The 11630-nt window shown below is 41.7% G+C and overlaps 1 pseudogene; it reads left to right on the top strand.

Moving 5' to 3' along the window:
* Positions 1–862: 862 nt before the first annotated feature.
* On the top strand, positions 863–5103 carry LOC116893496 (annotated as a pseudogene).
* The last annotated feature ends 6527 nt before the right edge of the window (positions 5104–11630 follow it).

Genomic DNA, 11630 nt, shown 5'->3' with positions numbered 1-11630 from the left:
CACCCTGACATTCTCCTACACTGGGGCATAAAGCCTTGACATGACCAAGGGCCTCTCCTCTGATCGAGGCCCAACATGGCTATCCTCTGCCACATATGTGGATGGAGCCATAGGTCCATCCCTATGTTCTCTTGGGATGGTGGTTTAGTCTGTGTGAGCTCTGGGGGGTCCGGTTGGTTGATATTGTACCACATTTTTAATTGGGTTATTTGGTTTCTGTGGTCTAACTTCTTGAATTCTTTACATTTATTGGATAGTAGCCCTCTTTTAGATGTAGGATTGGTAAATACCTTTTTCCAGTCTGTTGGCTGCCATTTTGTCTTATTGACAGTGTCATTTGCCTTACACGACCTTTTCAATTTGATGAAGTACCATTTATTAATTGTTCATCTTAGAGTATAAGCCATTGGTGTTCTGTCCAGAAAATTTTCCACTGAGTCCATGTGTTCAAGGCTATTCCCCACGTTCTCTTCTATTAGATTCACTATATCTGGTTTTATGTGGAGATCCTTGATCCACTTGGACTTGAGCTTTGTACATGGAGATCAGAATGGATTAACTTGTATTCTTCAACATGCTGATTGCCAGTTGAACTAGCACCATTTTGCTGAAAATGCTGTCTTTTTTCCACTGGCTGGTTTTAGCTTTGTCAAACATCAAGCAACCTTATGTGCATGCATTAATTCGTGGGTCTTCAATTCTATTCTGTTGATCTGCTTTCTTGTCTCTCAACCAATATGATGCAGTTTTTATAACCATTACTCTGTAGTAGAGCTTGAATTTAGGGATAGTGATTCCCACAGAAGTTCTTTTATAGTTGAGAATGTTTTTTGCAATCCTTTTAAGCTGGTAGCCAGCCAACATGGAATGGATTGAAGCAGGACGCAATTTAGGACACAGAGGTAAAGATAGATGATCTCTGCTCTTCTAGCTCTCTAACTAGACTAAATCCTTACTTATTGCTTCTGTAGACTTGAGGTTTTTTGCTCATTCTGTGGATTAAAACTGTTGGCTTCTTTTTTGTTGATAAATCTGTGTTTTAATAATTGTTGAAACTTTATATTATTTTTCTGTGCTTTATTAAGTGCCCAAAATTAAAGTGCTTATTACTGTCTTTTCTTCATTATATACTGAAAATTTAACTTTTTATTACTGTTATGTGCTAAAAACTGAACATTCTTTTACTTGTGCTTTAAAAGTACTAATATGTAAATCAACATACTATTTACTAATCAGAATTCAATGAGATTTATTATTGAGTCTTTCTTTTTGGCCAGCATGTCAGTTAACTTTTATTTTGAACCAGAAGGAAGGAAAGGAGAAAAATATCAAATGCTTTATGTAGGCAAATATGCAGAACACATACACCTCTTCTCACTTCCCTCTGGGCCTTACTATCCCTCACAATCAATTCCATAAGTATTCCTTCATGCTTACATATATACATACACATCATATAGATAAATAGTGTTTCCATTTGCATGGGATAGATGGATGGGTGGGATAGAAACCTAAGTCCAAATCATCCTACCAAAAATTTCATGTTTTCTCTGTCCTTTTGCCCTTTTAAGATAAAAAGTTCTTTAAAAATACATGAAGGATAAAAATTTTACATAAAATGGCAGTTACAAAACAGGTTTTGATATTAGTTCAAAGCACTGTTTCTTTCTATGTGGTCATTGTCAGCTCAAAACAGCAGTTCCATGATCTTGCAATAGTGTAAGCTGTGGTGGCTTTATCCTTGGTTCTAAATGTTTTCACCGAACACAAGCACTCCCGTCTCTTTCCTTTTTGGTGAATTATGAAATCTCATTTGTATTTCTTTATTTGCAAATTTTCTTACTATTGAGGGAGTGGGCTTATTCTATTATTGATTTCAAATTTATCAGATCTTTCTAACAAAGCAGCTAAGACTATCACCTAGAACTCCTTTCTAAAATTAATTGACTCAAATCGGAATTATCTAGAATCATTATTTCATCAAGCATTGTTAATTCGCGAACGTTCATGTTATGTTGATCTTGAGGAAATCTTATCAACAGGAAAAGTCATGTCGGCGTAAAACAATGCTGAGTGAAATCCCTTTGAATCCTTGTAAATGCTCATCCATTTGTAGGCCTTGTAAAAAATAGTGGGTCACCTACAGGAAGTCTACCTGCTAGCCTCTCCCTAGATGGCTGCTGTAACACTAGACTAAGAATATGAAAAAGAAGACTGTAATATCTTAGATAGGTAAGGATCTTTTATGATAGAAAATTTAATATTATGAAGGGCTAATTAGATTAATAATAATTCATATGAATGTATGTCTAACCTTATATCTTTGCTAAATGTAAATGAAGGTGCTAAATAACACATAAAACGGCATATGTCTTCCTTGTTAAAAATGGGAATACACTCAAAGCAAAAGTTTTTATATGGTCTTACCTTATTATAATGAAAATTTATTGGCTCTGTCCTTGGCCTAAATATTTTTCCTTGAACACAGATTTTCTTCTTGTCTCTGGAAAAGGGAACTTGTATCCCTTCCATATATAAGGACTGCCACCTGTGAACTTATCAAAGTCAATGCTGTCCACTAATATTTGTTTTACTGGACAACATCATTAGCAGATTAAATTTAACATTGTTTTTTTTAACCCCTGAATTGACTATTTTGGTTCTGTACTGTGCCAAAACTCAGGATTAAAAAACTCAAAAAGTCTCTTGATGGACTCCCCATTCAAAAGTTTAATTTGAAACAAAGGGCTACAAATTTAAAATTGGTTTTGAAGGATAAAACATAATTCTTTGTCTTTGAAAAGCTACTCTCATAAGCTCTTAAGAGTAAGTTAAAAAAAAAAAAAAATACTTATGTGAGGCCAACCAGCGCCGGCCCGCGCGGTGCGAGCACCTGACTGGCCCTGGCTTCCCACACAGGCCGGCGGGCTCCTGGGTTCGTTCGCCCCGCCCCTCCCCACAGCGACGCTTTTGGGCGCTTGCGCTGGGCGCGTGACCTCGGCCGGGGTCTCAGAAGCCGCAGCCCGAGCAGCCGCCTCCACCTCAGTCTGTCAGTCAGTCCCCAGCAATGGCGGACAGAATAGAGGAGCTGCTTTCGCCGCCATCTCTCCTGCAAGGCTGTGCTCTGGCCCAGCCCGCAAGCTCACCTTGCGAACTCCCGGGGCAGCCGGCGGAAGAAGGTGGGAGGCGGCAGCAACGGCAGCCTGGCCCCGGGGCCCACCCACCTGCAGCCAGAGTCCTTACTGGACTGCGCCAAGACAGTGGCGGTAGTAGCGGGTGAAGGAGCGTTTCGAGCGGATCCAGAGCCAGTGCAACGCCGCAAGTCTGGTCCTTTCCCCAGAATGAGCAGGAGATCTGCATGTACTCCAACAGTACTGGGGCGTAGGGCCCCCACGGCTACAGGCGCGGCAGGGGTTTCGCCGGTCAGGGAGGACCGCCCGCCGCTCCGGCCAGCTCCACCCCAGGGCCACTGGGGTGGGCCTTCACCCAGCTGGGCGCTTCGGACTGGCATGACGGCGAGCAGCAGCGGCAGCGGCGAAGGCGTTCTGCTGGGGTCCGTCTGCTGGACAGCGGCTCCGTGGAGAACGTGGGGCCGTCAGCCTTTCCATCTGAGTGGCACAGTAACCGAACCAGCCACTGCTTCTGGGTCAGCAGTGACTTACAAAGTTGTGATCAGTTTTGATCGATGCAAAATCACTTCTGTGAGCTGTGGCTGTGGAAATAAGGACATATTCTACTGTGCTCATGTGGTAGCACTCTCTCTCTACAGGATCCGGAAACCAGACCAAGTCAAACTTCGTCTTCCTATCTCAGAAACCCTTTTCCGGATGAACAGGGACCAGCTTCAGAAGTTTACTCAATATTTAATCACAGCACACCACACTGAAGTTCTTCCTACTGCACAAAAGCTGGCAGACGAGATTCTGTCCTCCAACTCAGAAATCAACCAAGTGAATTGCGCTCCTGACCCCACAGCTGGGGCCAGCATCAATGATGAGAACTGTTGGCACTGGATGAAGAACAGGTGAAAGAACAAGTGATTTTTTCTCTCTCAGCAGGGGCTACTATGGCTCTGAAACAGCTCAATTCAATGTTTGCCGAGGTTAGAAGATGCGCCGGATGAGAGATTCAACGAACCAGGATGCTGACACTTATCACTGAACAATTTATGGCTGATCCACGCCTCACCTCTGGAGGCAGCAAAACAAAGCATGACGAACAAGTGCAGGCAGCTCTAGGATGAGCTAGGGGCTTTATGGGTGTGTATAATTTTAAATCCCACACAAACTGGAAGAAAAATCTTGTTGTGGCTTTAGCAGCTGCAGGAGTGAAGCAACTGGATATCTGTCCCCTGGAGGACAGGAACTATAGAGCACGAACTGCCCAGCATTACCAATACGCACTTTCCCAGTGCCACCACAGCCAGACTCTTTATCAGACCAAAGACGAACAGTCTTCACTAGAAACCATTGAAAATTATGAGTTACATTGGCAGGACAGCCACTTACAGGCGTGTAATCAGCAGTGATACCTATACAGCTCCTGCCTGCCAGGGGAAAATGAGCAGCTACTCTTTAATTCCATGGCCAGCCACTGTGTGGCTAGAGCATGTGCCTACAGCCTGTTAGCAGGTCATGGGTATCAAGCTCCCAGACTCACGGTGGCCATCATTTAATCTCTGAGGTTGCAGCAGCAGCGGCAGCTGGAGATCTACAAACATCAGAAGAAGAGTTGTTGCAGAGAGGACAACAACAATCACAAACCTGGAGGGGCTGGGTGGGCCATCCCCTGGATCCCATTGGCTGCCTGTTTCTCCCCACTTTACTGAGGCCTTTCCGCCTGAACGATGAAACCTTCATGGAATGTCAGATGTGAATAAAGCAAGTTCCTGTCTATGGGCATGCCCAAGGTCAGTTACAGGGGTATACATCATGGGCATGGGTCAACAGGGTGATGCTGAAGGCCTCTATGCACAGGACAAGGTGTGCCATAATGAGGGAGCATCTCCTAAGCCAACTCCATGAGCTGCAGCTGGATGAGGAGCTAGTTCAGGCACTGGGAAAACAGTGCATCTTACTGCTGGAAGGCCCCTTGGCAGTCTAGGAAAGTTATCCTGTGAGACTGTTCCATGCACACTGCAAAGTGTTTGTTCTCAGCTACTGCCTGCCTCATGATCCAGACCTATCTTATAAGTTAGTCTTACATGCCATGGGGTTACCTGGTGGTGCCCAGCCACTATCCTCTATAGCTCTCTAAGACATTTGGAATCACAACAGTGTGAACAGCCTCCCCACCATGCTGACTGCTGCCAAAGCAAAATGCATTCAAATTGCTACTCCACAGACAGCAGTACAGATAGCACTCTGTCAACGTAGCCTGGGCTAGGGGTTACAGGTGATGCACATGACCTTATCAACCTTTAATCGAGGTGCGGAGAGATGATGGATTACGATGGCTGGTTAACATGCTACAAGTGGTGTCTGGCCTTGGTAGGCATCTTGCAGAAGTACACACTCTTCACCCCAACCAGGCTACCTCCTAAGCTGTATCCCATTTATCCTGCCCCTCAGTCTGTTCCACCCACAGCAGGAGGAACTGGCTGGCTGTGCATCCGCCCTCAGTGACACTTTCTGTGCTCTTTGGGCTACAGTTGCCATAGATGCTCTCAGGTGGCCACTCTCTGTTCACCATTGGCAAGAATGAAGCTGTAGCACTGGCCGCAAACCATCTAGTCCTCCTGGTGGTGAAACCCCTCAGTGTCTGAGCTTGTGCTCCTCAGCCACTCTTGGAGGCAAAATGAACTAGTGCTTCATCCTCCTGGTTAAAAGTCACTGCATGGTTCTTTATTGGTACTGTGGCTATCAGGCCTGGCTCTCCAGGCTGCAACAGCTCTGGAAAGCTCATGTCAACAGACAAAAGCTCCACTGCACCAGCTACTGGATGCAACCACCAATGCCTACATCAATATAAACATTCCGTCTGACACATCAGTCCCTACCACTATGGAGAGTTCATTGAGTTTCTGAGCAAGGCTCGTGGACATTCCTACTGCAGGATGGCCATTTGGTTTGCCCAATTCATTGTGGCAACCTCAAACAGATATACAAGGCAAAAGAAACTGATGCTGCTGGTTCAGGAGCCTTTGGCTGAGAAAAGTGGATAGTTTGCTGCTAGGGCAGCCCCTGGGCTCCCAGGTCAGGACAAGGACTCTGAAACATCTGTCTACCCTGAGAGGACTCAGTACTTGTGTGGCTGAGCTGAAAGTAACCTAAGGATGGGGAGAGTCCAGCTTTAGTCAGTATATCTGCCTTGGCAAGCTTCCCTCAGCCACTCCAGTTCCTGGAGGGCTGGACCCTACAGACAGATTGAAGCACAACATGTCAACTCCGCCCTTATATCCTGCATGTCCTGGCCATTGGCCCCCACTCCTTAGCAAACACAGAACGCTGTTCCATCTCAGGTATTAGCAACAGAGAACAGAAAATTTATGGTACTGTAAATATAAATATGTGTTGTCAAGCATTATAAAGCTGTAACTATTTATAATTCTGGCTCTGATTTGTGCCAGCACTTAAAGCAGCTGTGGGTGGGAGAGGCTTGTTTTCTGAGAGACTCACAACCATTTCTCTCAGGTTTCCATACAGAGTATATGCTGTTGGCAGTGGATAGAGTGAGGGCAGCAGGGAGAAAAATGGACAGTTGAAATCAAGTCTTTTCTGTGCAAAACTGTGTAGCTGAAGATAGACAACTAGCCCTAATGGTCATTAAGGGGAAGGTCAAGAGTTGGCTTAGATATTGCCTCACAAAGTTGTGACACTGAAGCTCCTGCCTCTGCCTCACACACTCCAGGAGCCCTGGGAACACCTGGTAACAAGTGCCAGAAAGACAAAGGTCCAGGAAGCCACTGAGCTTAGAAGATACATCTGCTCTGGTCACCCTTGTTAGTAAATCTGCGTTCATCTCCAGTCTCTGAATGTGTGTATATCTGTATGAACATGTGTCTGTGTACAGATACACGTGTGCATACTGTGTTACTTCTGTTGTGTGTGACATGTGTTAGGCTGAGTTTCATTTGTTTGTGATAATGCATACTTAAGTGTTAAAATATACTCATGTCTTTATGTTTAGTGTATGTGCGTATCTAGGCTCACACAGGTACCTATGTATAAACATTTTGTCTCTTAGAAAAAAAAACTTATGTTTGTAAATAGTGAATCAAATGATTAACCTAATTAATTAGCCACAATATAAATGATCAAATCCTTTAATGCATTCAGGCTGTACTTTCAGTCTTCTCCACAAGGTTTTAACTAATAATTGTTTCAAGACTGATTTTGCCTTCTATATATGTCTTCCAGAATAAGCATTGAATGATTAACAAGAAATAGGTAAAAAGTAGTCTATTTAGATATACTTTGAGAGAGATAGGCTATTCTATAGCACTTCAGAGATCCTCAGAAAGTATTTTGAGGTTCTTAAAACATTTATTTTCTGTATGTGAGTACACTTGGTTATCTTTTTAGACACATCAGAAGAGGGACATTTGGGTTCCATTACAGATGTTTTATAAGCCACCAAGTGGTTCCTGGGAATTAAGGTCAGGACCCTAGAAGAGCAGTCAGTGCTCTTAGCCTCTGATCCATCTCTTCAACCCCAAGAGATGTTTTATTATTTTTAAAAGAAGTTTTTTTTAACAGAGAACCAAATCAGGTCCTAGCATCATTCTTTCCTCCAAAGTGAGGTGACAGACAAAAGGACTTTACCTTATAAAGAAACGATATCAAAACTGGCAAAGTGTGTTATAAACTTCCATAATATTGACTGCTAAGAGCACAAAAACCAAAAACTGTCAACAAGTAGGACACTACATAATTGATTTAACTTTCCCTACAGAAGGTAGGACACTAAAAGACTTTTTAGAATTTAATGACAATGAAATTTACAAAATACCCAAACTTATTGTACACGATGAAAGCAGTGCTAAGAGGAAAACACATAGCTCTAAGTCCTCCAAAAATAAACTGGAGAGCATATATTAGCAAGCTTCACAGCATAGCTAAAATGCTCTAGAACAAAAGAAACAAAGACACAGAGAAGTAGATCACAGGAAATAATAAAACGAAGGGGCTAGAAATCAAACCAAGTGGAACAACAACAACAATAGCAAAAGATACAAATAATCAACAAAAACCAGAGCTCATTCTTTGAGAAAATTAATACAATAGATTTAACCCCTAGCTCGCCAAACAAGAGGTCACAGAGAGTGTATACAAATTTACAAAATCAGAAAAAAGAGAAAGGAGACATAACAAGAGAAAACCATAAATTAATAAAATCATCAGCTCCTACTAAAAAAGCCTATACTCAACAAACCTGGAAAATATGGATAAAATGAAAGTTAAGTCAGAATCAGATAAACCATCTAACCATCCCAAAGAAATAGAAGCAGTTATTAAAATTCTCTAATAAAAAAAAAAAACCAAGGACCAGAAGAGTTTAGTGGGAGAATTCTATTAGACCTTCATAGAAGATCTAATACCAATAATGTCCAAATTGTTCCACAAAAAGGAAATAAAAGGAAATACACCCGATTCCTTCATTTGAAGCCAAAATCACACTTATACATAAACCACACAAAGACCCAGCAAAAGAAATGAACTTCACACCAATTTCCTTTATGAAAATACTCATTAAAATCCTCCTAAAACAAATCCCAGGAGCACATCAAAACAATCATCCATCCTGATCAAGAGGGCTTCATCCCAGGGATATAGGATGATTCAATATATAGAAATCCATCAACATAACCCAGTATATAAACAAACTAAAAGAAAAAAACACACAATCATCTTATTAGATGCTGAAAAAGCACTGACAAATTTAAAACCCCTTCATGTTAAAAGTCTGGGAAAGATCAGAATTCAAGACCCATACCTAAACATAGTAAAAGCAATGTACAGCAAACCAGTAGCCAACATCAAAAAAATGGAGAAAAATTGAAGCAAGTCCATCAAAACCAGGAACTAAAAACAAGGCTGCTTCTCTCCCTTCTTATTCATTTAGTGCTCAAAAATCTAACCTGAGCAATCAGACAACAAAAGGAAATCAAGGAAAACAAATCGGAAAAGAAGAAGTCAAAATATCACTATTTGCAGATGATATGATAGTATATTTAAGTGACGCCAAAAGTTCCACCAGAGAACTACTAAGTCGATGAACAACTTCAGCAATGTGGCAGGATACAAACTTAACTCTCAAACAAATCAGTAGCCTTCCTCTACTCCAAGGATAAACAGGCTGAGAAAAAGAAATTAGAGAAACAACACCTTTCACAATAGTCACAAACAACATTAAATCCTTGGTATGACTCAAATGAACAAGTAAAAATCTATATAACAAGTACTTTAAGACTCTGAAGAGAGGGTTGGGGATTTAGCTCAATGGTAGAGCACTTGCCTGCAAGTGCAAAAGGCCAGGTTGAGTCCCCAGCTCCGGAAAAAAAAAAAAAAAGAAAAAAAAGACTCTAAAGAAAGAAATTGAAGAAGGTCTCAGAAGATGAAATGATCTCCCATACTCATTGATTGGCAAATTAATAGAATAAAATGGCAGTTTGCCAAAAAGCAATCTACATATTTAATGCTATCCCCATCAAAATTCCAACTCAATTCTTCATGGAATTAGAAAGAGCAATTTGCACATTCATTTGTAATAACAGAAAACCCAGGAGAGAAAAAGTATCCTAAACAATAAAAGAACTTCTGGGGCAATCAACATCCCTGACCTCAAGCTGAAATAGAGAGCAATAATAGTAAGAATTGTATGGTATTTGTACAGAGACAGGCAGGAAGATCATTGCAATAGAATTGAAGACTCAGAAATGAATAAACACACATATGGTCACTTGATCTTTGACAAAGTTGCCAAAACTATCCTGTCAAAAAAAGCATTTTCAACAAATCTCTTTGGTTCAGCATGTAGAAGAATGCAAGTTGATCCATTATTACCACCCTGTACAAACCTCAAGTCCAAGTGGATCAAGGACCTCCACATCAAACCAGATACACTCAAACTAATAGAAGAAAAAGGGGGGAAAAGCCTCAAACACATGGGTACTGTGAAAAATTTATTGAACAGAATACCAATGGCTTAAGCTCTATGATCAAGGATTGACAAATGGGACTTCATAAAGTTGCAAAGCTTCTGTAAGGCAAAGGACACTGTTCTTAGGACAAAACTGCCACCAACAGATTGGGAAAAGATCTTTACCAATTCTGCATCAAATAGAGGCCTAATATCTGAGATATATAAAGAACTCAAGAAGATAGACTCCACAGAATCTAATAACCCTATTAAAAATGGGGTTGAGAGCTAAACAAAGAATTCTCAGCTGAGGAATATTGAATGGCTTAGAAGTACTTAAAGAAATGTTTAACATCTTTTATCATCAGGGAAATGCAAATCAAAACAACCCTGAGATTCCACCTCACACCAGTCAGAATGCCTAAGATCAAAAACTCCGGTGACAGCAGATGCTGGTGAGGATGTGGAGAAAGAGGAACACTCCTCCGTGTTGGTGAGATTGCAAGACTGATACAACCATTCTGGAAATCAGTCTGGAGGTGCCTCAGAAATTTGGACATTGCACTACCTGAGGACTCAGTTATACCACTCCTGGGCATATATCCAAAAATTCTCAAACATATAACAAGGACACATGCTCCACTATGTTTATAGCAGCCTTATTTATTAAAGCCAGAAGATGGAAAGAACTCAGATGTCCCTCAGGAATCTGGATACAAATTTTTTTTTCTGTATCCAGGAATGGATACAGAAAATGTCATACATCTACACAATGGACTACTATTCAACTATTAAAACAATTCCTTCATGAAATTTAATGGATGGAACTAGAAAATATCCTGAGTGAAGTAACTCAATCACAGAAAAACACGCAGGGTGTACACTCACGCTTAGTGGATATTAGCCCAAAACCTTGAATTACCAAAGATACAATTCACGTGAAGCCCAAGGATGACCAAAGTACGTATGTGTCATTCCTTCTTAAAAGGGGGAACAAAAATATTCATAGGAGGAGATATGGAGTCAAAGTTTGGAGCAAAGACAGAAGGAATGGTCAATCAGAGCCTGCCCCACCGGGTCATACTGCCCATATACATACAGCCACCAAACCCAGACACTATTGCTTATTCCAAGAATTGCATGCTGACCAGAGCCTGATATAGCTGTTTCCTGAGAAGCTTTGTCCGAGCTTGACAAATACAGAGGCTAATGTAGCAGCCAATTATAGAACTGAGAACTGGGTCCCCATTGGAGGAATTAGAAAACGGATTCAAGGAGCTGAAGGGGCTTGCAACATCACAGAACAATACCAAACAGATCCCTGAGGTTAAACCACCATCCATCCAAAAAAGAGTACACATGGGCAGACCCATGGCTCCAGCTGCATATGTAGCAGAGGATGGCCTTGTTTGGCACCAACGGGAGTAGAAGCCCTTTATCATGACAAGCTGGACCATCCCACACCCCAGTGTAGGAGAATGTCAGGGTGGGGAGGCAGGAAGGGGTATGTAGTTGGGTGTGGGAACACCCCCATACAAAAAGGGGGTGGG

The sequence above is a fragment of the Rattus rattus genome, chromosome 2 (assembly GCF_011064425.1).
Source record: "Rattus rattus isolate New Zealand chromosome 2, Rrattus_CSIRO_v1, whole genome shotgun sequence".
NCBI classification, from domain to species: domain Eukaryota; kingdom Metazoa; phylum Chordata; class Mammalia; order Rodentia; family Muridae; genus Rattus; species Rattus rattus.
The sequence above is the reverse complement of the archived record's forward strand: the minus strand, read 5'-3'. Positions and strand labels throughout refer to the sequence as shown.